General features: G+C 48.1%; 1 protein-coding gene across 15 annotated transcripts in view; it reads left to right on the top strand.

Annotated features, from left to right (window-relative positions):
* HIVEP3 (HIVEP zinc finger 3) overlaps positions 1-25,835 on the top strand; it is a 249,858-nt gene that overhangs the window by 159,494 nt on the left and 64,529 nt on the right. For 12 of the 15 annotated variants that reach the window (XR_004755872.1, XM_035345429.1, XM_035345422.1 and 9 more), the window contains 2 exons: positions 1,657-1,751; positions 22,402-22,466. The gene's annotated coding sequence lies outside the window, so the exon portion shown is untranslated. Of the gene's footprint in view, positions 1-1,656; positions 1,752-9,136; positions 9,780-22,401; positions 22,467-25,835 lie in introns of those variants that run through there. The other 3 variants (XM_035345432.1, XM_035345433.1, XM_035345436.1) reach the window with 2 other exon arrangements.

The following is a 25,835-nucleotide window of genomic DNA, read 5'->3' as shown; positions in this document are numbered from 1 at the left end:
GGGGTGACATGACAGCAATACTCAGCTAAAGCCAGGGCAGCTTTGCGCTGGCCAGCATCACCGTGTGCTTCTGAAATGCTCTCTTTGTTTATTTATTGGTTGACTTCTCTTTTAAGATGCATATTCACCTTTGATAAAAGCATGTGTAATGCCTGTTCTGGCACTGATTTTTCCTGGCTTATCTGCAGCCAGGTGGCAGCGAGGGCTTGATGCTGCTGGGGCACAAAGGGAATGCATCCGGGGGGCAGCAGTGGCCGGAACGAGCCCCTTCTGGATTCTTGAAATCTTTGGTGAAGAACTCTGCAGAGAACAGAGACTGCCTGCACACCGGGGGTGCAGAGGGAAGAGTTTGTGATGAGGCGGGACCAAGCTGTCCCCAGCCACTCGAAGGAAGATGCAGGACCCTTCACCAGGCCAGGTCTGCCACCGTCAGCAACATGCCAGATTGCCGGTGACTTATTCTAAATCTGCTTTAACACTTGATGAAAATTGCTAAAAATATTTTCTCTCGCTCGTCAGCTGTTGAACTCCTGCCCTCTAGCCCCATCATTATTCTGTGCAGTTACATCTAATGAGAAATTAGTGCTCCGAGCATTCGCGTTGCAGTCTTTCACCTGTGAACCAATATTTTGCATGCCGTGTGGGAAGGCAGATTTGTTCAAAAATATAAATAGTTGGATTTTGTGTTATGCATAGACACAAGCAGAACATTTGCAAATATTCAGGCAAGGCTTCTATTGAATGCACTTTAATATTTCCCTAAGCAGAGGGTCCCTTTGGGATTACGCCTCTGGACCAGGCTCTTCTTTTAATGTGGCAGGAGCTCTGCACGACACTGCAGGGGAGTTGGTTTCCCCAAGTCTCTGTTTCTCTCTGTGGGTTCAGTGGGGCAGTCATTGGCACTGGTGTTATTTTTAACCCTTGAAGCAAGGACAATCAAGACTTCAGGGCATCCTCCAAACCCCTTCCTGATGGGCAGTGGGTTAACTTCCCTGATCCAAGTGTGGGAGAGCCCACCACGGTCCCTGAATTGCTGTCTCGGTGCTTTTCTGTCCTTAGTCAGGAAGCTTTTCCTGGTGTCTAAGCTGCTTCCCCTTGTGCTGTTTTAAGGCTCTGACATCTTGTGCTATTCTGGACAGGCCAAGAAGATAGTTTGTCTTTCTCTTGTGGCCCTCTTTATGTATTTGGAGACCGTTATGATGCCTCCCTTTAGCCTTTACTCTTTCATTAGATGAATGTGATTTTTTTCTGTTTTTATTTTTTTAGTGTTTTCTCAGTCTGTGCTTTCTCAGCCTCTTGTCATTCTTGCTGTCCATGTTGGGACTTCCTCTACAGCTTTATGGCAATGCAGTGCCCGTAGTGTCTTTAGTAGTGCTACATAAAGAAGTGCCCTCTGTGTATCTGGTGAGCACTGTGCCTCTCTGTGCATCCGAGTACGATGCTTGCTTTTATTGCAGTGATGCGATGGTGTCCCCTTCTTGTTCCATCCATGATCCTTTGTAATCCTGAGATCCTTTGCATTAAAAAAATAAAAATCTTAGCAAGCTGATAGTTACGTCCCCTGTGACTGTCATTGATTGTTCCTGCCTTAGTACTGTTCACCCATCATTCCTGAATTGTCTTTTTCTTTTTCTCTCTCTTTTTTTTTTCTTCCAGACCATTTCCACTACTTACCAAGAACATTTTGAATCCTAATCCTGGCTTCCGAAGTACTTGCAGCCCATCCCAGCCCGGTATCAGCAGCAATTTTAGTAAGCATACTATGTTCCATCATTCCAATCACTTTTGAAAATAGCGAATTTTGTTGGACCTAGGATGGTCCCCGGGATACCCACGTCCTTCCCACAGTGCTGAATATGCCCTGTGAGAGGTACAAAAAGAAATGAGACTCCCCGGGACAATGAAATTCGTGTCCCAAAGCAAGAGATTTTATCATCCCCTTTGAAGTTTTGTAATGAGAAATGTGTTTATTTACCATGCCGGTGCCTGAACAATACGGGTTTTGTGCAGGGCCAGGTGTTTGAAAGAGCAGAAGCTCTGCGTTGTTGCAGAATCAGCAAGTTGACTTTCTCCTGTGTATTTGTACGTTTTTTGTTTGTTTGTTTGTTTTGTTTTGTTTTGTTTTGTTTTCCTGCTTTCTCAATGGAAAACCCACCTTCTGTTCACACCCCAGAGATGCCCTTTCGTTCAGCAGACACTTGTGAGTTAAAGAGCCTCAGTGTTTCGGGCTGAGGCCCAGGGGGAAGGAAAGCAAACACGGTTTGTTTCATGACTTCACACCGAGGAGGAGGTTGAGCGATGGTGGGAGCGTGCTGGACCTGGGGGGCTGCAGCAGGTTTGTGTTGGAGTCCGTGCTCTACGTCCTCTGCTTGGATTTTTGCCCGCTGGCTCAGGCGCTGCCTTTATGTATCAGCGGACTATGACATAAGCTCATTTTGGCGGTGGTGGCGAAGGGTGATATTCCAGGATTTATGAATTTCTATGGGGTCTGACAAATGAAGCTTTATAGACCAAATTTATATTTATAACGCAAAGGGACAGAGCCAGATACTGCCTGCGGAGACCAAAAATACGGTGCACAGCCACTGTTTATGTCCCTGAAGCTGTCAGTGTTTAACAAATAAGAAATGGAAACAAAAACGTTGGAGGGAGCCCGAAGGTAATCGGTTGCAAATGAACTCAGACAAGAAGTAGCTTCTTGTTTCTCTGCAAGAGAGGAGCGTAAAGCTAGCTTTTGCTGTTAGCTGCACCTAGATGTATGTGTTTGTCAGAGCAGCTATCAGTTTCAAACTTCATCTCCTCTGTGACATCTGCTGTTTCTGGAAATTCAAGCTGAAGCAGGAAAAATGATGTGTGCTCGCCTTTCATCTCTGGCTGTGAATGTGGTAGTGAATTAGGATCTCCAGCTCCTGTGTCATATGGCCAGAAATACTATTCTCATGCTGCAAAGAGGGGAACTGAGGCACAGAAGACAAGTACTTGCATTAGGCTCCTGGAGTGAGCTTGGATGAGAAATGCTGATTTCTTGTCCCCTCTCCCATGACCTCAGTGTTTCTCAAAGTTACAAGAACTTGAGAAGAAATGAAGTTCTGTGAACACAGATTTGCAATTTGGTGTTTCCAAGGACTCTAACTACATAAAACTGATTTACTATGGGAGAAAAACCCTTAAATATCCCTGTAGAGAGGACATAATGTGAATGATTTTGTATTTATTCATTGCATTTCACTGAGTGGATGAAACCTCTCCCGGCCGTAATTGAATGCTATTTGGATGTGCTATCTAGTATGGTGGTGTTAAAAGCAGGTGCACAAAGGGGATTTTTTGGAGAGGGGAGAAAAAAGCTTGCTGTGGCAGTAAATGATTCTTACTGCTGTAACAGTCCTAATCAGATTAATTATGATTAATTTATCTGTCTGGTTTTATTTATAAAAGCAACATTTCTAAAGAGTTGCTTAAAGTCTTTGAGACTTTTAGTAATACGTTTGACTTCTTTCACAAGGTGCAGTGTATAAACCTGTGTCTGGCTGGGCTTTTAGGGAGAATTATATTGCCCTGAGCATTTAGACCTGGCCATTATTTCTCCATCTCCTCTTACACCTTTTTTTGTCAGTAAATCCATCTCCTGTCACCTTTCCTATGTTGCCCATCTGTAGGTGGCCCAGCCGCCCTTGTGCTAATGTCTTCCAACAAGTTTCTTGTCTTCTTGCAGCTCCTTTTTTCTTTTTGTCTCATTTTTTTAAAAATTATTATTATTTTTGACAGTTGTTCCATATCTTCCCTTTGGCAGCAGCCTGGTGCTGCTCCTGACCTTCTGGTAGGACCCAAACCGCCCATCTTTGTCACATCCTTGCCCCATCTCACGCATGGCTTTTTTTCCTCTGAAACAATCCTTCTGTAATTTTCCACTTATGTGCCTCACCAAAACTCAGATCTTTTCTCACTTGCATATGCCACTTACTTTTCCTGTCTCTCTCTCTCTCTTTTTTTTTTTTTTAATGCTTCGTTCTCTTTCTGTTTTCCATTTCTGCAAAGCTGTTTGGATTTTCACAAAACCGAACTGTATGGCATTGCATATGTGCTTGCCCATATGTATCTGCTTATTGCAAAAGTGGCAGAACAGTATCGATCAAATGAGGTAATTTTCCATCAGATTCATCCCTCTGTTTTCTTTTCATATTTATTCACCGCTCAGAAGCGAGCCTCCTTGGGAAGCCTCAATCAAAATATTAAGGTGGTTTTGAGTTTTTACAAGCCTGAAAAACCAGGAGGTTTCCTTGCGCTGCGTGGGTGCTCTGACCATGGCTCTCCCCCTCCATCAGTTGAACCGGAAGGTTTGGTGCCGCGGAGCAGCAGCCACATGCGCTGATAGAGGCTTCTGCAGAGCCTCTTCCTCATCACTTGCGACTCTCATGCAGCTCCCGATTTCCCTTTCATTTTTATGCAGCTTTTCTTTTCATGCTTGGCTCCACAGTGCCATAACCCTCTGTTGTTTCTGAGGTGTATCCTCTGGGTTTGATCTAGCTGGGATTCAACAGTGTCTTCACTGATGAATTTTCTATTTTCCATGAAAGGGTAAAGAGCACAGGAAGGCACAGCATGGGCACAGCTCGGCCTGTGGGCAAGTATTTGCTTTTGGAAGAGATTCGATGGTGTTTCTTGGTAGGCACCGAAGAAAGAGATGCCCCCACGGGGACAGTTCTGTGGGTGGACACGTGTAGTATTTCCCTTTTTTTTTTCCTTTGTAGTGTTTTCCGTGTTTTCCTTTGCCATCCCTTTGCTGGTGCAGCGGTGTTCCCAGCTGGGGATGCATACTCAAGCTTTTGCCTCGAGGCTGGGTTTCACGGCAGTGGTGTTTCAAATCAAGAGGCCGCATGGCATCAGAACCCATCTGGCTGGCTGTCGGAAACCAAGTCCCTTCCCTGAAGTTACACATAACCTTTTTCTTTTCACTTTTTAGTGGGGAAAAAGCAGGTTTCTTTCCAAGATCATTGTTGTTTCGTTCCTATATGGTCCCCTCTTCAAGCCCTCGTTGTGTTGGCAGTGAGGTGCTAAGACCAAGCCTGGACCTTCCCCTCCTGCTTTCGGTGTCCTCTCAGCTTGGTGGCACGCAGAAGTCCTGGTGCGCGGGGCAGAGTGTCCCTGCCCAGCAGCCCGTGTCCCTGCTTTTGTGTCACCCTTTACCGAAACAGAGGTGATGTTTTCAACAAGGTAAAAACACTCTATTTTAAGCCGCTTCTAAAAATAAATCCCACACAAGCTGGCATTGTGGCAGCAGTGTTTTATAGTTTAATTGAGGCTGTTTTCTTAGGATGATTCATAGAAAGAAGATGAGCTTTACTAGTTTTACCCCGGGGTGAGGCGACGTTGGCGAGTGGTACATGAAGAAGTCTGCATGGCTGCGAGGACTTTTCCCATTAGCTCTATGGTTGTTGGCTTTTCCCCTAGGGCTGGAGCGTCACGCTGAACTCTGGACAAGCTCTCTTTGTTGTAGGTGTCTTTAGCTAATATAACTTGTTTTGTGTGTGCAGAGCATCCTACAGTGCTGCGGAGAGTTGATGCCATTGTCACACCGAATGACAAATAACGGCCACGGGAGGTAATAAGGAAAGAGATGGTTTCTCTGGGAAATAAGGTGGAGATTTAATATTTGTCCCATGCTCAGAGCTGCAGGGAAGAAGTACAAGAGCCAGAGATATTGGGTGAGGTGGAGGAAAGCATTGCAGAAATATCTAGAGAGCAGATGACTCTGCCCTCCCACACTGTCATCAAATATCTCAACATCTTGGGTGGGAGCAGCTTCCTCGCTGTAGCTCCCAGCACGTGGGGCAGTTCGTTCTCTTTGTAACGTTAAGAAGTGACTCTTCTCCATAGAGCTACGTCATGGCTTCTCTTTGCCCAGCCAGCCATGTGAACACCTCACAAAGAAAGCTTTTTGCCTCTTGCCCAAGGCAAAGACGTGTCATCTCCTGGGGTTAGTGCTCCCTTACGGATGACTTGGAGATGAGTGTGAGGCAAGGAGAAAGGGCCAACAGAACCAAAGGAGCAGGCTGCATGAGATGGGCTTGTCTCCCTGCCAAACAACAAAAAAGCAGGTCACAGAAATGAAGATTGTGGATCATGTAGGTAAACCCACAGCTGAGCCAGCTCTCCTTGAGGTCAAAGCCCTCGGGGTGTCAGAGGAGCGGGTACCAACTTCCAGCTCCTCTCCTTCTCGTACGAACTCACCGTTCAGAGCCTGACAGGACCTCCAGGCTTCTGGCCACCACACAAAGCTCCAGGAAGTGTTAATCTGCAGCACGTTGCACCAAAGTAGGTGGCGATCCTCTCGCCCTCCTGGAAGAAGTGACAAAGCTACATCACATCATTCAAAGGAAAGATCGTCACATGAAAGCTGGTAGGAAAATACCATCGCTTGCATACAGCATGGTTCTTTAGAATGGAAAGAGAGCAGCTTAGCATGATAAAAGGAGGCAAAGCAGGACGTCTGGGCTCAGCTCTGATATCTGCTGGCCATGCAGCGCTTCCCCAGGATCCTGCGTTTTCAGTTGTAGTGCAGGAATGGTAATTTCTATTTCTGTGAGGTTGTCCGGGGTTTGCTGGTGTTGCCCTTGGGACCCTGGGACAGGAGAAGCTGCTCAACGTTTGTCAAGCTTTGAACAGGCAGTTGGGATAGGAACAGAGAGCTGAACCGGGCCTAACTCTGATCTTATTCACTGTGCGTTTCAGGAATGGCTGCCTCAAAGGCAGCAGTTGCCCCAGCGAAGAAAAACAGTTAAAGCAAATCAGAAACGTTATCAAGGCAAAAGCACGCAAAGAGGGACATCGGATGAGGCTGAGCAGAGGAACAGTGTCTTTATGTACAAGCATGAGGCTTTTTAACCTGGTGTTCCCTTCGTTTGTCATCATTAAGAAAATTACAATGGGAAAGAAAATGAAATATCCAGGGAAAACAAACCACAGCAGCTAGATCCCTCCCCTCAGAACAGCAACCCTTCCATCATGGGTTAGATCTGCCCAATGCTACAGTGCAGCCCTTTCAGGTCAGTTTGTCCCATGCCTGGCCAGGCAAGGAGATCATCTGCAGAGCATTAAAGCTGATGAGCAGGCACGATGATAAAATCAGTGAAGAAGAGGAAGGAGCCTGATCTCACCTGCACGCGATGAAATTAAGGGTTTTAATTAGCTCCCTGGGATGTGGGGGATGTCGATGGCAAGGTTTGTCCTCTGGTGTTGCTTTCTTTGGGGGTTTAAGCAGCGCTGGGACCGGGGAAGTCCCGCTGCTGCCACCAAAGAGTTAATCACAACATAATCATCTCGTTCTCTTTCGGAGAGGAGTTTCTCCGTGGCAGCCCGCAGGGCCGTTGGGTAAGACGCGTGATTGTGTGTTCTGGCAGCCGCTTTGCAATGTGAAATAAACACCCTTCCGTATAATAGCCTTCATTGAGCATTGTGCCTGGGAACTCATCGTGGCACATGGCAGCCCGGGGCCGGGGAAGCTTCCTCCTTCTGCAGCTCAGCAAAATGTTTACACCGTGTCTTCCAGTAAACTGGTTCCTCCGTGCTGCGGGGCAGAGCGATGCCAGAGCTGGCCTCAGAGCCTGACCCTGCTCCAAGTCCCTCCTAAAACAATGAGCGCAGCCTGGCTCTGCTCAATCTGTCAGCCAGGTGGAACAGCTACCGAAGGTGCTTCCCTGCTAGGCTTACTTTATGAATTGCTGTAATAGCCCTGCAGATTTATTGTTGCTGTAAGTACCTGGAACATTCAAAACAGCAGCCCAGAGACCCAGCCCTTAACCCATGCGCTGGGGAGCTGGGAGGGAGCGGCAGGGGCTGATGGCTGCAGCGTGTTCAATTCGGAGGCTTGGGAACCCTGCGCGCTGCAGTTATTCAGCCCTGCAGTTGCTTGATTGCAGTATTTAAGAATAACATTTTTAAAACCTTGGTGCTAGAGAAAAAATAATGAGGATTTTGCTGCTGGCAGAGAGCGAGCTGCGGGTATTGGAATGCCAGCTAGTTTGCAAAGAATAGAAATCCTTTTTTTCCCTTTGACCTCCAATACCATAAGGTCTCAATGGCCAGAGAAAATTATTATGGTTTCTGGCTCCTGACCATTGCTGCTCATCAAAAGCTGTTCCACAGTGTCACAGTCAGCCTCTGCGGACCACAGAACCAGTTACAGCTAGAAAGTTTGTTCGATGTATAGAAGGCTGATTGAAAAGAAGCATGTTTCCAAGAATTCTCTATGTTTTGGTTTGTGTAAGGTCTAAAATTTAAAATATGTTTTTCTTACCCCAAATAGATATCAAATAGTAATTGTAGGTGGGGAATTACAACATACACAGCTAGTTTTAGCTGGCCTGCAAAAATCTGTTCTTGGCCTTGTGATAGTCAGGGTATTTCTCACCGAAGAGCAAAACCAACAGAAAAAATCTATTAAATCGATGCAGTCTTTGGGCAATGAAGCTAGACAAAGTAAGGCTAGAAAAAAGGAACAGAATCTAAGCAGAGAAGTAATCGGTCACTGGAACATCTTAACTGAGAACAGCTTCGTCTACAGTCATTGGTAGTCTTTAAACCAAGACTGTTTTTGCTTTTTTGTAAGAGATATTGAAGCTCAAAGAAAAATAATAAATTTGATGCAGGAATGTCAGAGAGGTTCTCTGGCTTGTCTTAAGCAGGAGTTTAGACTTAATAATTTTTCTTGCTGTCTTCTGGGATTAATATTTAGGGATCTCTGAAGACCGTATGAGATCATGGCATCACATTTGAAAATCAACCTTTTAAAAATCTTTCTGGGAATGCTTGTTCCAAAAACACTGAGGGCCTTGACTGTGATACAATCATTTCCCTGAAATTCTGTGTTTTCTCTATCTAGTTATGAACATCCCTCTTTCTTGGATGGCTTTTTAAAAAATACTTTTATTTTGTTTTCCTCCCTTGGAGCCCTCTTCTTAAACTTCAGGTTTGGTTGTAACAATAACTCTTTACTGCTCCTTCCTACAGCAAAACTGTCTTCCAAACTGACTTTCAGGAAGGAAAAAAAACACAACCACCAAACCCGGGGGGGGGGGGCATGCTTCTCTCTGGTCAGCAGTGCAGTCAGATTGCTGCTGTCTGCCCAAGCGTCCTCTCCCAGTAACGAAAGCAGGGCCGTATTTATGGCTGTCCTCCCCCACGGTCTTGATGCTCATGAATGAACAACGACAAAAAAAAAACTCAAAGAGGAAAATTTTGCAAGGCAGAGAACCAAGGTCGTAGCTTCGGATTCCTCAGAAGAGGGCTCGTACCCAGAGGGCAAATGAATTGCTTGGGCTCCTTCATCTTTGGACCCCGTTGGTTTCAGGTGAGCAGGTCTGGTGGGCGGCGGGGCTCCATCGAGCCTGACGGGTGATTCAGCACCTTCCACCCCAGCCTGGGGCAGGCCGCTGGGTTTACACCATTCTTGCAGCACCACCTCCTGGCCCGCAGCCCTGCACGTCGGACCAGCACCGTCTTGGGCGACGTGCGCATCGAGGTCCTCTTTGGTAGCTGCCACCTGCAAGCGGAGGAGCGAACCCCCTGGGTGGCTTGTGGCCAACGAGGAGGTGCCGGGGGAAATCTAAGCAAGCCTTTCTGCAGGGTTTCCGAGCCCTTGGGGTGCAGGTACCACATCCTGCCGCCCGGCACGCCCCGCGTGCCCGGAGCTGCTGCTGCAGGCGAAAGGAAGCTCGCGGCGAGGAGGTCCCGTCTCACGCAGCGGTCTGCTGAGCACAGAAAGCAGCTGACGAGAGGAGAAGGTCTAGTAGCTACCTGCCTGTTTCTGTCATGCTGTGGGGGACTTTTTTATTTTTATTTTTTCCCCCCTGCTGCTCCTCATTTTCCCACCCCGGCGGCGCGAGAGCTGCTCGTTTCTTTCAACAAGTCGCCCTTGCAAAAGTTGTCGCGTTATCGACCTGCAGCGGGGCTGTTGTGGCTGCAGGCTTGGCTGGGTGTTTCCGACGGTGTCACTCGGTCTATTTAAAGATGTGAACCCTTCCTCCAGACCCGGCCTCGCTGTTCGTTACGTGCACAGGAGATCTCCTTAATGAGATGTGACTGCAGCCGTCTGTGCAGGGGCAAGCGGAAACCTCATCCAACACCTCCTTTTGAACCTGTCCCCCACTGTTTTATACTTGTACTGACATAACTGTCCTGTTCAGCTGCCGAGCAGACAAAAGCCAGCCTCTGCTATCTGCTGCCTAAAGCCAGTTGCAGCGTCTGCAGAGACGGCAGCCGTGAAGCAGACCTGCACCAGCAACCCAAGCTGTGCTTCGTTCCTGTCAAGGCCTGTAGCTCTTCTTTGCTGCCTGCTAATGCTCAGGCATAAAGCAGGAATGCTGGCCTCTTAATAGTGTTGTGTTTTCTTTTCTTTCTTTTTTTTTTTTTTAAAGAAAAAAAAAAAAAAAGAAAAACCCAAACCTTTCCTAAAGAGGCTGGAGGCAATTTCAGACTTGCCTGGTCTGCGTTGTTTGGTGCTTTGCGGGAAGGCAGAGACAGGAGCCTCGTTACAAGGCTTGGTGCTTCTGTACGGGGTAGTTTTAATTGGCGATCGTCTGTCCATGGGCCCAGCAACACCACCTTGCTGTGAATACTCGAAGCTGTCTTTCCGTACAGCTGGGGGCGGCTGTGGCTGGCTTTCCGGGGCCCTTGAAACCCCGAGCTGCTGATCAGAGATCTGGTGCTGGGCTTCCTAGGTGAAATTTTGCAAGACGCTGTTGCTGCTCTTGGCAGTAGCAGGAGAGCCCATCGCTGCCCAGTGCGAGGATTCCAGCACCTGGGCTGTGAGTCCCAGCACCAGCTCCTCTTGGTATTTCTCATGCAGACGTGGCACAGCGGGGACAGGGGAACACTGCCTGAGGAGCCCTTTTCCAGCAGCCATGGCCTTTGCTTCTAAGCCTTTTTTTTTTTTTCTTTAAGCAGCCACTTGATCTAAAGTTGTGTAGCTCTGGTCAAAGATCATGGCGAGAATTTCTTGCTTACATTAAAATAATGAGGGCTTTTTGTGATCTCTTAGCAGCTTAATTGGTAAGAGATTTCATCTTAGGTAAGTTTTTTTTCTTCGAGGATTTCTTCCTCCTGAAGCTTGACATTGTGGAAGGCTTTTTGGATTAATAGCTGAGGCTCTCTGCTAATTCCTGGATCCAGAATCTCTGCAGGTTTAAGATCATTTGTCTTAATTTCATATAAAAAGGTAACTGGCTGGGGAAGAAAAAAAAAACAAAAAACAGGTTGGAATTGTTAATAAAATACCTTGCACATTTTTTGCTTGCCAAATAAATTTCAATTCCTTTAAAAGTATCACGAAACAAACATTTTGAGGCCTAAGTAGTTCCTGCTGAGCCCTGTGCTAAGCAGAAGGAATGTAATCTCAGATTTCCTGGATGACTGTGCGCATGGAGGTAGCTACCTTCTTTGTTAGGGATGTTGGAGCAAGCTTTGAAAATATTTATTTGTCTTGAAAGCTGTAATATTTGACCTTTGTTTCATTTCCTTACTGCCATTCCAGCTCCAAGCCCTGATAAGCTCAGCTGAGAAGTGCTGAAAGATATTTTAAAGGTGTCTATGGCCACCAGTGTGAGCTCACTTCTAATTAAACAGAAGCCACGCTTTATTTCATTAGAAGCGTAGTAAGAAATGTACACCTAATTGGCTGATCCTTCACTCATTAGCTATCGAAAGCAAATTCCGTGAAGTCTGTCGGGATTAGGAAGCGGCGCTCTGTGTCACTGGAGGGGTCTCCTCCTGGTCTGCACCAAGATGTCATTGTGCTTACGGCTCTGGTTCGTTAGGGTAATTTATCTGGTGATACGATGGCAGGATATACGGTTTCTGTAGAAATGGTGCTGGAAAGCTAGATGGTGCAGAACATCCCCTTCCCTTTGATTTGGGGTAAGTTATGAAACTTTCCAGCTGCTTTCCACAAAAACAGTGACTCTCACCGTCACCTCTCAACCCACCGGTTCCACCTGCAGCTGCCTTCATCAGACAGATTTCAGCGGGCAATTAAATACTGATAAAATTCACAAAAATTGAGTTTCTTCTCCTGAATACTGAGTAGCTGCAGCCCTGGCTCGGAGTTGCGGGGCCGATGGGGAATTTTTGATTGATATTTTATTCTAATAAGACCTGAAAGAATGGAGACCGTGGGGTGGAGGAGATCCTGCCTGGGGTGGTGGAAATGCGGGGAATCTGTCTCTGGGTGTTTCCTCATTCCCGCAGTGAGTGCTGGTGCTGGAGGCTCCTGAGGAACAGGTTTACGAGGCAAAACCAGGGATAGGTGGACACGGCGCCCCTGGGGTCCCTGTGTAAATATTTGCATCCATCTACAAGACCTGTCTGTTAACAGGAGGCCAATCACCTGGAAATTAACCCAAACCCGCTCCGCTTCTCGTTCAGTGCTGCTCCGTTTCGCCTGTATAAGGCGCATTTCTGTATGTGCATACAAGGGAGTTTTGTGGGGCCTGTGATGACAAGGAAGCCAACGCTGTCCAGACTTGATTCTTTCCTTCCTACAAAGCTAACAGCATTCCCTCCAAACTCAGTCACGTTTTCTCTTTCTTTCCCGTTAAGCAAATGTGCATCTTGATTCAAAACCATTTCTGCTTTTTTGTGACTTGGCTTGGCCTTTGCTGTCAGTGCGAGAGCTCCAGAACGTGGCATTTCCCCCTGAAGCTCCATGCCGTTGGAGTGAGGAACACCGGGGTCTTCCAGCGGCGCTCACGGCCGGTGATTGTTGTGGCTGAAGCACACATCAAATGTGTGCGGGGCAGCTGCAGCCGACGTGTTGTTATTTCCAAGCGAGGTTTGAGCGTGGGGCTGGGGAGGAGCTGCACGAGCAGCTCCAGCTATTGCTGCTTGTTCTGCGTGCACGGGGAGATCTGCTCCCAGCTTCCGAGCTGCCAACCCAGGGCATCTCAGCAGCTCCACGCTGTCTGAGGAAATGTTTATCTCGAGAAAAGGCTGATTAATTAAACTGACTCTCCCACCAATTCCCCTGCCACCTAGCGAAAACAGTGAAGTCTTTATCAAGGCAGGTTTTCAAGATGAGGGTGGCGTGAGGGGCAGGCAGGCACTTGCTCTGGGTATGTCACAGGGATTTTTAGTTTTTTTTTCACCATTTCTGTTTTGCAAAAAAAATAAATGAATTTCAGTGTATGGTCCTAAAGAGTGAAGTCTGCCTCAGTAAAGAGGAGGTTGCCAGCCTGGCGATCGGATCTGAGGCTCTGTTTTTGCCTGTAGGAAATGAAAGGACCATTTTCTTCTTTTCACTGGGGATAGGAAGAACCCCAGAACCCCATTGTCTTCGGTCCTGAATCAGTGGGAGAAGTTTCCTTGTTCAATTATTTCCACTGAAATTCCAGGCTTTTTCTTTTTCTTTCTTTTTTTTTTTTTTTTTTTTCCCCACTGCCACTTAAACAGAAATCTTTCAGCATCTCTGCTTTGTGCTTGGTTAAATAAGGTACAGAGTGGCATAATACAGCATTGTGTAGTGATGCTGTGTGCAGAAAGTAACACGCTGCTTTGGAAGGGCCCTCTCCTGATTTTATTTTTCTTGCCCAGGGGCTACGTGCAGAGGCAGCAATTCTCCCATCTGCATCCTGCTTTTGCATCATCCTTACTCAGAGAATTAATAATGCATTTGGATTTCTGTAGTCTGTCCTATCCTTGCTGCATATCAAACCGCTTAGGCCGTTGGTGAGCTCTGTGCAGCGCTTCCAGTGCTGGAATATTGCGGATGGAGAGCAGGCAGCGGGGCACGCAGCAACCTGGCACAGCATTGCAGGGCAGCAAGGAAAGGCAAACCAGCGGGCTGCGGGGATTGCAGGCTGTGGCTGCTCAGAAGGGCTTATGGGATCTTTAATGATCGGTCCTTAGATTTCCATCACAAGATTTCATCCACCTCCAGCCTACCCTCCTCGTGTATGATGAAATTTTCAGGACTTTCCCTCCACTCCGCAGACCCACGCCCTGGTCCCCTCCCTCCCATGGGCTTAGCACAGGAGGGCTGCGGGACCGAGCCAGCAACGAGCTGCTCAGCGCTGGTCCTGGGTCAGCACAATGCTCCTAAAGCCACAGCAATGGCAAGCTTCATGGCAGAGGTACTTGGGCAGCCTGATCCCTCTCTTCTTTGCATGGGCCAAAAAAAAAAAAAAATCAAGCTGAGAGTGCAACGCTTTTCTTTCTTTATTTATTTATTTATTTATTTACCTTTTTTTGGTGGAAACTTTCTGCTGATCATGTGTTAGTTTTGCTGCAGCTGTAGGGGAATGCTGTGGTGAGCAGAGCAGTCGGTCGTCTCTGTGAGGAGCTCTGGAGATTGTGGCCTGCATGCTTTTGGCTGATTTCACCGTTGTGCATGTCGAGTGTGATGCTCCAGATTTTCCTGGCTGCCTTTCAAACACCTCTCACCTTTACCAGGGACTGGCACTTAAACTCTGGAAGGATGCTTTTGCGTGTTCCAAGAGTTTGCTAAAACGCTGTAAATTTGCTTTGTTTTCTCAGAGAGGGAAATGACAAAAACTTAGAGATATTTAATGATTTTATGTGTAAACTGGAAAACACTAAAAGGAAAAAAAAAATGCTCCACAAAACAAGCAATTGTATACGAGCTAGCCAAAACAAAGTCTGAACATCACAGCTGGGCTGTCAGCATTATATTGCAGAAAGGAACCTGCCACCCGTGGGTGAATTACAGCAGAGGTCCCCCCGTGCCACCCAGAGGGGCCGGGAGCTGCTGCATCTGCCAGCTGCAGAGCTCGGCTCGGGCAGGGGCTGCTCCTGCTTGCAGCTCGGTCCTTGCTGCTCCCCTGCCCGTGCCTTGGCCAGAAGTGGTCAGAGCACCTTCAAATGCTGCCAGCAACCCATGCAACCGCGTCCATCTGCCCGCGGGGCCCGGGAAGTGCCTGCACAGTGAGGATGGGTGGCTGGCTGGATCCCCAGGCACAGCGCCCCGTTGTCTGCCCGTGTTAGATCGGGGTTTATCCGTGCCACCCCGAGCTGCTCGCCCTGCAGGCGGGAGGCAGGGCACAGAGCATCTACACGGCGCTTTGTGCAGCCCCGTCTTGCTATTCCACGAACATGCAGCTGGAAGGAGAATACTCCGTTTTGCAGGTGTCTGAGGGGCGATAAATTGAGACTCCTGTGTAGTCTGGCACAACTGAATTTACTAGGGAAAAACACAAAATAGGTCAGCAGCAAAAAGGGCATCGCTTTGGGTGTGTGTATGTGGCGGCACTGAAAGAACAGTGAACCAAAACCAGTGAAACCTCCGCAGTTGTTGCTGATTTTGTCAATTAAAGCAATGACTTGCTTGAGCTGTGCGCTGTTGCCTAGTTTGAGGTGTATGTGGACGCACACAGAGGTGCAAATGCATTCAGGAGCGGATGTTTCGCTGGCTCGTTTTGCATAGTCAGCTATGCCTGTGCAAAGAGAGGGAGCCTCACTGTGGGCTTGGCACAGTGTAACTCGGCACAGGGATAAGCAGTAATGCAGCTCACAGCCACCAGCAGCCTCCCCTCCCAGTGAGAGATGCCATTTGCATAGAGGCTTTTTTCTGTAACATTTCCTTCCCTTGCTTCTGTATTCAAAGCAAACTTGGAAGCATTTTGTGATGTCAGCTTGAAAGATGACTTTGTCATTTTAGCGAGGTTATACAATAATCTTGAAGGCTGTTTTAATTTTATTTTGCTGAAGTTTTATTGCATTTTGCTTAATTGCTTCTGTTTTATTGTTAATGAGACAAAAAAAACAGTTTGTGTAATAGCTTGCAGAGTAAAATTATCAAGGCGCAGAGATGAAATCTGAATGCTAAAAGTTTCTTTTTATTATTTGCATCATCTTCAAACTCCTTGTTTGGTTTTGTTTGGCCCTACAAACCTGCCGTGCCCTGGAGGTAGCCCCACTGACCCATCTGTGTCCTGCAAGGACATCCTTAGGGCAAACTCTGGCCCGTGGCTGCAGGATGGCACGCGGCCCCGCTCCCTCTCGGTCAAGGCAGTGCCTTGCTGCTCCATCAGCCCTGCAGTCCTTCATTTCTGCTTGCTTCTGCAGCCAGCCACAAGCAGCCCACTCTCATAGTTGTGCCAAGATTCCTCGTTTTCCCTGTTGTGGAATGGCTTCAGCTCCTGCAGTAACCAGCTGTCAGAACACCAAAGGCCGAGTTAAACAATACAGCTAACAAGCCTGTGACACTTGTTGCTTTTTTTTTCCTTTTTTTCTTTTTTTTTTTTTTTTTTTTTTCTCTCTTCTTTAATGAAGCCTGAGGGGAACGCTACTCTCAGGAAGCCCATGAACTACAAAATGGGAAAGGAAATCAGTTATATTAATTCAGCTGGTGAGCATCATGCAAGAAGCTGGGACATGCAGGCTTCTGGCTGGTGTTACCCCTGCTGTGGAGAGCTGTGCAAGGCTCAACAGTTTATTACTGGCTCCAAGCTGAAAAGAGCACATTTGCAACCTTTTCGCAGAGCTTTCTCTGCAGAGCTTTCTCTGTATCCTTATGAAGCAGAACTGTATATGAGTTACATAGTCTGGCATGGTCTAAACCATGGGCGGCAAAAATCTGTGCATTTAAAACCCTGGGGAATATTCTGCAAGGAATGGGAATTAATCTTATTATTACACCCAGTCATGACTTCCTTGCTGCTGCTGCCTCTTTTGTGTCACTCCGTACTGTGAGCCTCTGTTTTACATAGTGATGAACTGACCAGCTAATTTACATAGCTGCAGGCCTGCCTGCTGGGTAGTCCATTACTTCATTAATTGTTCTCCCAAATCAATGAGAAAAGAGGTGCTGATTCCAGTCCTTTATGCACTGCACTGCCCAGATGTGTGAGCAGGAGCCAGGACCTGGTTCTCCCTTTGTATCATTGCAGGGTAAAATGAAATATAAAAACTGTTGGGACGAGCTTGTTTCCATTTTAGCACTTGCTGTGGGGTCCATTTTTTATTTTTTTTTTTGCACTGACTGCTAAAATCACTGCTACGTTACTGCAAATTTAATTCTGGTTCTCAAATGCAGACGATGCACTCTGCCTCCAGCGTGCATTTGCATAGGACTTGACAAGATGTGTGCAGTGAGCCCAGTCTCCTACGCATGCAAAACGGCAACTTGGTGACCTGGGCTGTAAACGGGCTCCACCTGCCTCGCTGCAGGTCTGCAAACCAACCCGGCTGCGATGGGTGTCCTGGGCCCCTCTGTTCTGGGGGCTGCTCGCAGGTCTTCACGGGCAGGAGCCCCACGCTATGGGGCACCTTTGGGTCCAGTGGCTGGAGGCTGGTCCCGTTCTCGGTTTCTTAACCTTTTGGCAGCCTGACCTCCACTCGTGTCCATCTGTCTTTGTTCAGTGCGCTTCCTTCTGCCCCTTCCCATCCCTCGAGCTCACCTGGCAGTGCGAGGAATCAGTTCCTCGGGGCAGGGGGAGCCGGCAGAACCTCACCCTCCAGCTCTGGACCAGCAGAGGCTACGCTTACACCAGTAAATAGACAAAGCCGGGGTCAATGCTCTGAGCTCAAGGACCAGCGGCACGGGAGGACCTTGCTGCATGTGGGTGCCCAGGCCTTGTGTGCACGCTCTGCAGAAGGGCAAGCTCCATCTTGAAGCTACATTTTGCTTCCCACATGCTGAAATAATCTGGGACAAGCAGCGTATCTGGGTTTTGCTTTCTCTCTCCGTTATCCACCGGACAGTTGGCTTTGGCCAAATGGAGAAGTGAGCAGCCAGTGTGCAGCAGCTCCTGTGCTCAACGAAACCCCTCAGACATGGGCATGTGCATCCATGGCAGAAAGGCAAGGCAGTCTGAGGTGAGGTTCATCGATAAGTCAGGGGACGGTCAAGGGAAACCATTTTCAGCTGATCTCCACACAGCTTGCTGGCCAGGAGACCAGGGGCTGTGGTATTGACTAAAACCTTGTTCCCCAGTGATTCACCCTGCAATTATGAGATTGAGCAGAAATCGTAAACTCCATCTGAACTGTAGTTGTCCTTTTCTTTTTTTTCCACTCCTGTGGTTTGAAACTATGTAGAAACGTTTTGGAAGGTTTCTCAATACATGAGTTTAACCATAAGTCTCAGCAGGGGGAACGTATTATCGGAGAAAGGCAATTACTGCCTTAGCTGTATGCAAGACACATTACCTTGGAAAGAATCCCCATCCTGCCAATAGCTGGCTTCCCACTCTTGGTTTGGCAGGTCTGGAGCATTCAGTTCACATGAATTTTGAAAGAATCATTACACAGAAGTAGTTTCAAAATATTAGTTCACTAATGACTTTTTTGCACCAATGACTGAGAAGTGAAAGCAGGAGAGATTTTTACAGTCCTCGGGAGGAGACGTGACGGTGATGCACATAATCCCACTTCACAGTCACCAGCGTTGAATGGCTCTTGAGGGTCATCTTAAAAATTGCAAAAGAACTGGGTTTTCTTGAGTTTTGTGTGCAAGAAAACAGGATTAGTTTCATTACAAATGAAAAAACAAACACAAAAAAACCTTCTGGAGTATGAGTGGTGTGTTGGCATTACCTTCCTGTCTGCAGAAACCCAACTTCAGATCCCAGTCGTTCTTCATGATGGAACCGACATTACTGAAATCTGCTCCCAAGCGTGTTTGGCTATGGTGCAATGGAGCAGCCTTGAGCTGCTCCAGACAGCACACGAGGCCACGGGCAAGGGCCAGGTCTGCCTTAAAACTGCACCGAAGGCACCGAAGCTGGGGCAGAGCTGAGTGCTGGCCTTAAAGGTAGGGCAAAACCTGCCTTGTCTTGTGCATTTTGTGAGCGTGACCGGGAGAAAGGGAGCTCTCAGCTGGTGTTTCCCGTACCTGGGTTTGTGGGGAAGGAAGCCTCCCTCCACGGCCATCTTCTGGTGGTGGTTCTCACCAGGCTGCGTGGGGCTTGCTGCTTTTATTTCTTCTAGTTTCAGTGCTGCTTCTTGGAACATTTAGCTCTAAAAATATGCAGATTTTGCAATAATTACACATGTTTTTCTGGGGATAAAAAAAAAAAAAAAGCTGTTTTAAGTTATGAAAATAAATTAACCATTTGTACGTGCCTTGCTGGCAGAATGCGGTAATTTGCGGTGCAGGTGCCGGTGCCCTTGGCTTGGTGAGCAGGGGAATGGCTGAAAGCAGGTGGATTATAGTGAAAGTGAACCAACACGGCATTTGATGCTTGACTTGTTAACGAGCAGAGAAAGTCTCCTGGCTGTCTTCCCGTCTGTTTCTAGTTATCTGGATAGTTTATCTCCGTGGGTCTCTCCCTTCCCGTAGTATCCGAGGGCCTCGCGGACATGAATGGATGACTCACAACACATCTGTGAAATGGGGAAGTGTCCCCGTTTTAGAAGTGGGGACTGATGCAGGCCTCCCATGGTATGACTCGCCTGGTTTCACACAGGAAACGTGCAACCGAAGTGGGAATCGAACCCGAATCACGTGAGCTGAGCGCTGGGTTGCCTTCTGCCCTTGGCAAGCCCAAAGCAGCTCGGCAGATGCAGAGCCCAGTTTAAAACCAGTTTAAAAACCAGGCACACGGTTCTACCAGAATCCTGTGGGTGGCTGGTTGAGGTTGTAAAGCTGCTGCTGGGGCAAGGCTGGGTAAGGGGGGGGTGGGAAAGCCAGAAATCACCCAGCGGCAGGGTTAAAGGGGAGGGGGCTGAGGGTGGAGACCCTGAGCAACGTCCCCACTTCATGTGGACACCCTCGTTTTATCCCCAAAGCACAAAGGGAGCGGTCAGCGTTGCTCTGAGCAGCAGAGGATGTATGGATGTGTTTTTTCTTCCTGTCACCATTTCTATGGGCTGCATACCTGCTCGGGGGAGCCTCAGCTCCTCGCTGCAGCAGGCACTAGAGCCGCGTCCTCCTTTCTGCAGCAAAAGCAGATGTTGGGGATGGGAGAGAAGTGTCGTGTGCCCAGCCCTGTGAGGAAGAGGAGAGGCAGATTAAAGATCCCAGAGCTTCTCACCCCCTTCAGCCTGGAAACTGCTCTCATCGTTGGCACGACGCCATTGCTGGCAGCGGTTTGGGGAATTTCTTTCCAGTTAAGACATCAGGGGGTGTCCTGCGGGCTCTGTCCACAGCGGGCACCGTGGACATACACAAGCTGTAGGTCCACGAGATGGGCAGGGGACGTTAGGAGCTTCTGCAGGGCCCACCAGCGTTAACCCATTAACTGCTGTCCGTGTCTTTCTGCAGCAGCACCTATGTGCATCTGCCCTCCTTTGCTTGCTTCTGAGCGAGCGTGTCCCCTCTTTCTTCTTGCAGTGTGGCAGCTGCTCGTGGCAGCATTTCTTTTCTGTGATCCGTGGCCCCAGGTGCCCCACTGGGACTCACAGCTGGATGAACTGCGGCTTGTGGACGTAGCTGACTGCGGGATGCAAACAGCTCATCCGTCCCGGGTATAAGCGAGCCATATCTGTGTGACTTTGCTCTCTCGGTGCATGGAGTTCAGCACTGAGTCCGTCCAACTTGTGGCTCTTCAAGCATAAAGCACATCTCCGAGCACTTGTCTGAAGGGGGGAACAGGACCCAGGGCTTGTTCTTCTCTGCACTGTCACACAGAGCTGTAGGGTAAAGGTCCCATTTGTTTCTCCTCTGTCTTTGACTCATGACCGCCGTGCTCTAAAGAAGAAATACTCCACGTGGGTGATGGGGCTAACCTGGGGCACCAGAATTGACTAAGGGGCAAGAGAATCAACTCGTGCTTGTTATCACCGTACGGCTGAGTGCTTTGTGGTGGTGCAGGGGGCACCTCTCCTGGTGGATGCTGTGTCCATAACGCGGCATGGGAGCACCAGCTGATCTCAGATACCAGTGCTATTTGAGTGGTTTGAGTTGTGGTCTGAGACATGGTTGGATTGGAGGATGCAAAGCCCCGGGGAGGTGGAATTTCAGCCCTCCCCCAGCCAAGCGAGTGCTCATTGCGCTATGGTTTGTGGTGGCTGCAGGGTTCACGTGGAGTTTAGCAAACTGGTTTCCACTTTGGAGCTGGGATTTGGGAGGAGACAGGGATGTGTTCGGGCACTGCAGTGCCATCCGTCCGCTGCTGTGCTCTTCCTGAACATACACCTTCTGGGAGTCGGGATGGCAAAACTGGAACACAAAACCGAGTGGTGAACAAATGACATTTTTTCATGGTTGTGGGTGGGCACGCTCCTCAGGGGACAGGAGGCAGCTTGCCTTGGGGCTTTGTTTCCAAACTTGTTCTCATCTAGATGTTTGCATGACCCCACCTGCCTGCATCGTATGGGTGCTTCCTGCTGGCCAGGGGTTCTGCAGTGTGGAGAAGAGGGCTGGCAAGGTGGCATGTCACAGCCAGGATGGGAACTTAGGCTTCCCCCTGCGACATTACAGAGCTGGCATGAGGAGGGGGCAGCAGGGCCTGGGTAGGAGTGCAGCAGCAGCGCCACATTTTCAGGGCAAGGGCGAGGATGGGACTGTGAATAGCGGCCCCACACAGGGACGTGAATAGCACGGTCGGCTCTGTGGCAGCAGGAAGGCAGAGGTACAAGGAAGGCACAATCCAGAGATAGACACAGCGCCATAAGGCAAGACGACAGCAAGCTGGGGCTGAAGGCAGGTTGGAGGACGTGGCAGGAGCGAAGCTCATTTAAAACTTTGGGAATGTTTGGCCTAGGGGAACACAAACCATAAAGGGTGTGCTGAAGCAGCCCGTTGTGGACGGAGATGCTGTCTCTGAACATAAAGCCCCCTGAAGCTTTTAGAAATTTTGTGGCTAAGCTTAGGAGATCTTAAACTGCTTATGGAAATCTTAACCGGGGCTTCTGTGCAACCAGAGTTGTGTTCTGGAATTGCTTTAGTAACCCAAACTTGTTACTACCCGTTGTTCCTTCAGCGTTTCAGAACTGCTTTGACCATGTAGACGAGGAAGAGTTGGGTTTAGTTTTGTCTGTCCCCCCGCTGTTACTGTGGGAGCTGCGCCGGGGAGGCAGGTCGGAGCCCTTGTCTGCAGAGCAGGTTGTGTGGAGCTGCTGAGCCCAGCGTGTGGAGACATCGACTTGGAGGAACCATACGTTCTTCCACGGAATTGAAATGCACGTCTGTGAAGGAAAAGTCCTTTTCCTTGCATGTAAAGCACCCTCAGAGCATGGTCTGTACTCAGGCCGTGGGCACGTGGTCTGCAGGAGCAGTACCCCGCCGCGATGTGCTTTCTGCCGCACCTCACCCTCCTCTGGGGTGAGCTTGCTGAAGGGGAGCGCAGGCACCGAGGGCTTCTCCAGCTGTTGGGGCTGGGTCTGTGTACTGCTTCGGTTACCAAGCAATCCTCCCCGTCAGGGCACCTGATGTAAGTCCCGTGTGCTCACTGCTGAGATGGCATTTTAATATACGAGCATGGTGACTCTGGTGTGCTGTTTCTTTTACAGACTGAATTAAATCGTGGGCAAACGAGAGAGAGACATCGTCGGAATTACAGGCTACCAAGTCCACTGTAAGTAATCTCTGCTTTTTTTCCCTAGTGAATTATCCTGGAGGTGTGCACTGCCCTTTGCAGTGGACTCAGCCTGGAGACACGAGCTGTTTTGCTGTTTGGCTGGTTTCCTTTGCTCTTTCCTTGGTATATAAGAGAAACTTTTGCCTGGCAAGTCCTGCCAATGCTGCAGCAGCATTTTATAGTATTGAGAGTAGCTACAAGAAGTAATGACAGGAGATCTGCTAGTGCTGCCCACTGTTTGCATTGTGAATCTCTCTCTGTTGTAAATCACTGAAAATCTAAGGTAGCATCTGCCCCACCATCCAACGCTGCCGCTGAGAGATGTTGCTGTGAAGACCATGATCTCCAGGTAGCAGAACGCCCTCCTGCCCTCTGATTGCCCATAACCTTATCTGCTTTTATAAGGCATTGCCTTGCAGAGATCTGTAAGAACTGAGGAACTCCATGAGCTACTGGAAAAAGGGGATTTGGTTTCCCTCAGCTCTGTCTCTCCAGGGTGATTCATTTTGCCTAGTCCACTCATTTTCACAAGACTTGTAACATTTTAAATATCCTGAACGTATGTCAGATATGGCAATCGTTGTTTAAATTTGGAAATGGGCCAAATGACTTAAAAGTTATCACAGAGAGAATGACCAGGCGGATTTTCCAGTAGTACAGCAGCTATTCTGACATAAGCCTGGCATCCTCAAAAACAGGCTAAAATTCAATGTATAGAAGAAAACGTCTGTTATGGTTGGAATGTAACAGAAAGGCAGGGTTTCTGTTGGAAAAGCTTCCCATTAAGTGCACTGGATCTCAATCTGGCTGAGCCAGGACCAAACAACAGAGAAAATCCTTCCATCTGCTTGAGAACTGCAAACAGCAGAGTTTTGCCACCAAAAGGGTTTTAAGGAACCGCTGTAATGAAACGTTTCAGTGTGCTGGAAACAAGAGGCAAGCAACGTAAAGCCAAGCACTGCAGTTTTCCACTTCTCATTTGGAAGGAATGAATTCTGGAGGCCAACCACAACATAGATGAAGGATTCCTTCGAATGTCTTGTCAGTGACGTTCCCACCTGGAGCTCAGGTGTCAGGTGCAGCCTGCAGCATTTCTCTTCCAGCTTCTGGGGGTTCCAACCCCAAATCCATCGGCAGAGAGTTTGTTTGGTGTGTATGTGTGGTGATAGTCCCAGGACAAACGCTGTCTAAAATAGCATTTCTAAGCATTTTATCTCAAGCTTTAGGGTGAAACTCTGATCCAATTCAGACCAGAGGGAATTTTGTCACCGATTTCCTTCATCAGGGTGCCAGTCTTTGTTCCTGTCAACTGTAAACAAAACAGGCATTTCTGTTCGTGTTCGCTCCATTGCACTTCAAGTAAAACCCTAAGAAATGGTGCTTGAATGAAATAATAACTGGAGTCCCCCATTCTAGTGCCTGTACTTTGGGTTTGGCCAGAGATGTGCAATGTTAGCAGCTGGAAGCCATGTGCCATTAAATCCACGGGACTCATTTCTTAAGGACTTGCTGCTGATGCTGTGCCAGTGCCATGCACGGCCTTGCTGCGCGTTAGCTGCTGATCTACAGAGAAGGCAGTGCAGAACACAAGCTAAATGAAAGTCAGCACCGATAAGCAAAAATAGTGGAGGCATAACACATGACAGAGAGAAGAGACTACTCAGGTCATGAGGAGGCGGAGATGAAAGTAAAAGCAAAAGATGTGCCTTTTCTGAGAAAAAAATGGGAGAATTAGGAAAGTATAATGAAAATAAAGAGGCTGAAGTTTGAAGGTAGATTTTGACTGAGAGAAGGAGAAGAGAAACTGAAAAGAAACTGAAAAATAAAATAAGAACAGATTTTCTTGTCTATGCAGTGATCCTCTTTAGCTTCTCCAGGTAGTATCTGAGCTATGGCAGAGCAGGGGAAGGCATCTACAACCTGCCCTTTGGAAGCTCTCGTTCCCTTGCTCCAGCATGCCCCCAGGTTTACTGGGGAGAAACCCTCCTACAGTTTTCAGCTGGGAGCTCTTCATGTTTCTCTGCTGCTTTACTTTGTACTGTTGAGTTTTCCTTGGAGAGGTATCTGTCTGGAGAAACGGTGTCCAGCTAGGAGAATCATCTTTTGCCATTGTCATTCCAAGAGGCCATTTCCAGTAATGGAAAAAATATGTAGAAAGTAGCCTGGATTGCCCCAGAATGGTTGTGCTCGCTGCTGTAGGCAGCAGGTGTGCTTGTTTGTTGACCAATTGTTTAAATGTTAACTTTTGTGCAGAGTTCCTGACAAAATCAGCTGCAGCCCATGTGTTCATCAGAAGAGGCTGACGATGGTCTGAACATTTGGGATGGTATTGAATCATCTCAGAAAGCGTCTTCACAAACAATTATTTTACATTTAGGAGTGGATATGGAGTCTATAGGAGAAAACAGGGTATTAACATGTTTTTCAGGCGTTCTTTAGTTGGCAGTTCTTAAATGTGAGTGTTTGAGCTTGTGGGAGGCAGTGTTCAATTTGCGCTTGCTGAAAAAGTCTCATCTTAAATCCTCTTTTACCAAGCTAATGTGCTCTGTGCGTCACGAGTGGGGCAAAGAACAGCATCTTGGGCAAAAATCGATGTGATAAATCAGCTTCACAACTGTCTTTGATCTTGAGTAAGTCCTGTGCTGTAAATACAGTGTCTAAGTCTAGCCCAGACCACACTTGGTGTTGGTCAGCATGGAGGAGCCAACACTCGTCAAAAAGGGGTTTTAAAATGTAATTAATTAGCAAGGAGCCTATAAACATGAGACACCTTTCTTAGCAAGTCGGAGCAAGTGCAGGACCTGGGAACGTGCAAAGTTCATGCTGGAGGGGATCAGAAAAAGGAAGGCAATGCATTAAGAGAGGACTGGTTTTTCCATGCATGTACCTAAGATGTGGGTGGTACAGCAGTCCAAGTAAGCCACTAATAAGAGATGCCACCTCAGGGCAGCCAGTCTCACTGAGCTGAGACCTTCGTGTGGGTTGCACTGTCCCCATGGGGTCCCAATTGGCACCTGCACCTCTCAGTGACAGTACAGGAGTCCAACGACTTGCACCCTGACTTCTGGCCATCTAAGGTTAGATGAAATCAATCCCGTCCAAAGAATCGACAGTTTTTAACCACTCCTGTAAAGTCTAGTTGGTCATGATGTATCGCACGGTGCTACCATATCTTCAGACTCTGCTAAATTAAATTACCTTACACTCCACATCCCTTCATTCTCACTGAATGTGGAGCATCCCAAGGGTTGTAGGACCGAATAAAGAGTGGGTAGTCCTCAGAGGACTTTGTACTGAGCACACCTGACCTCTTCTGCTGGCTCTTCACTGTTGCTCCCCTCGATGAAGCTGGGCTCAGGCACGTGG

Source organism: Oxyura jamaicensis, chromosome 23 (genome assembly GCF_011077185.1).
Source record: "Oxyura jamaicensis isolate SHBP4307 breed ruddy duck chromosome 23, BPBGC_Ojam_1.0, whole genome shotgun sequence".
NCBI lineage: Eukaryota > Metazoa > Chordata > Aves > Anseriformes > Anatidae > Oxyura > Oxyura jamaicensis.
The sequence above is the reverse complement of the archived record's forward strand: the minus strand, read 5'-3'. Positions and strand labels throughout refer to the sequence as shown.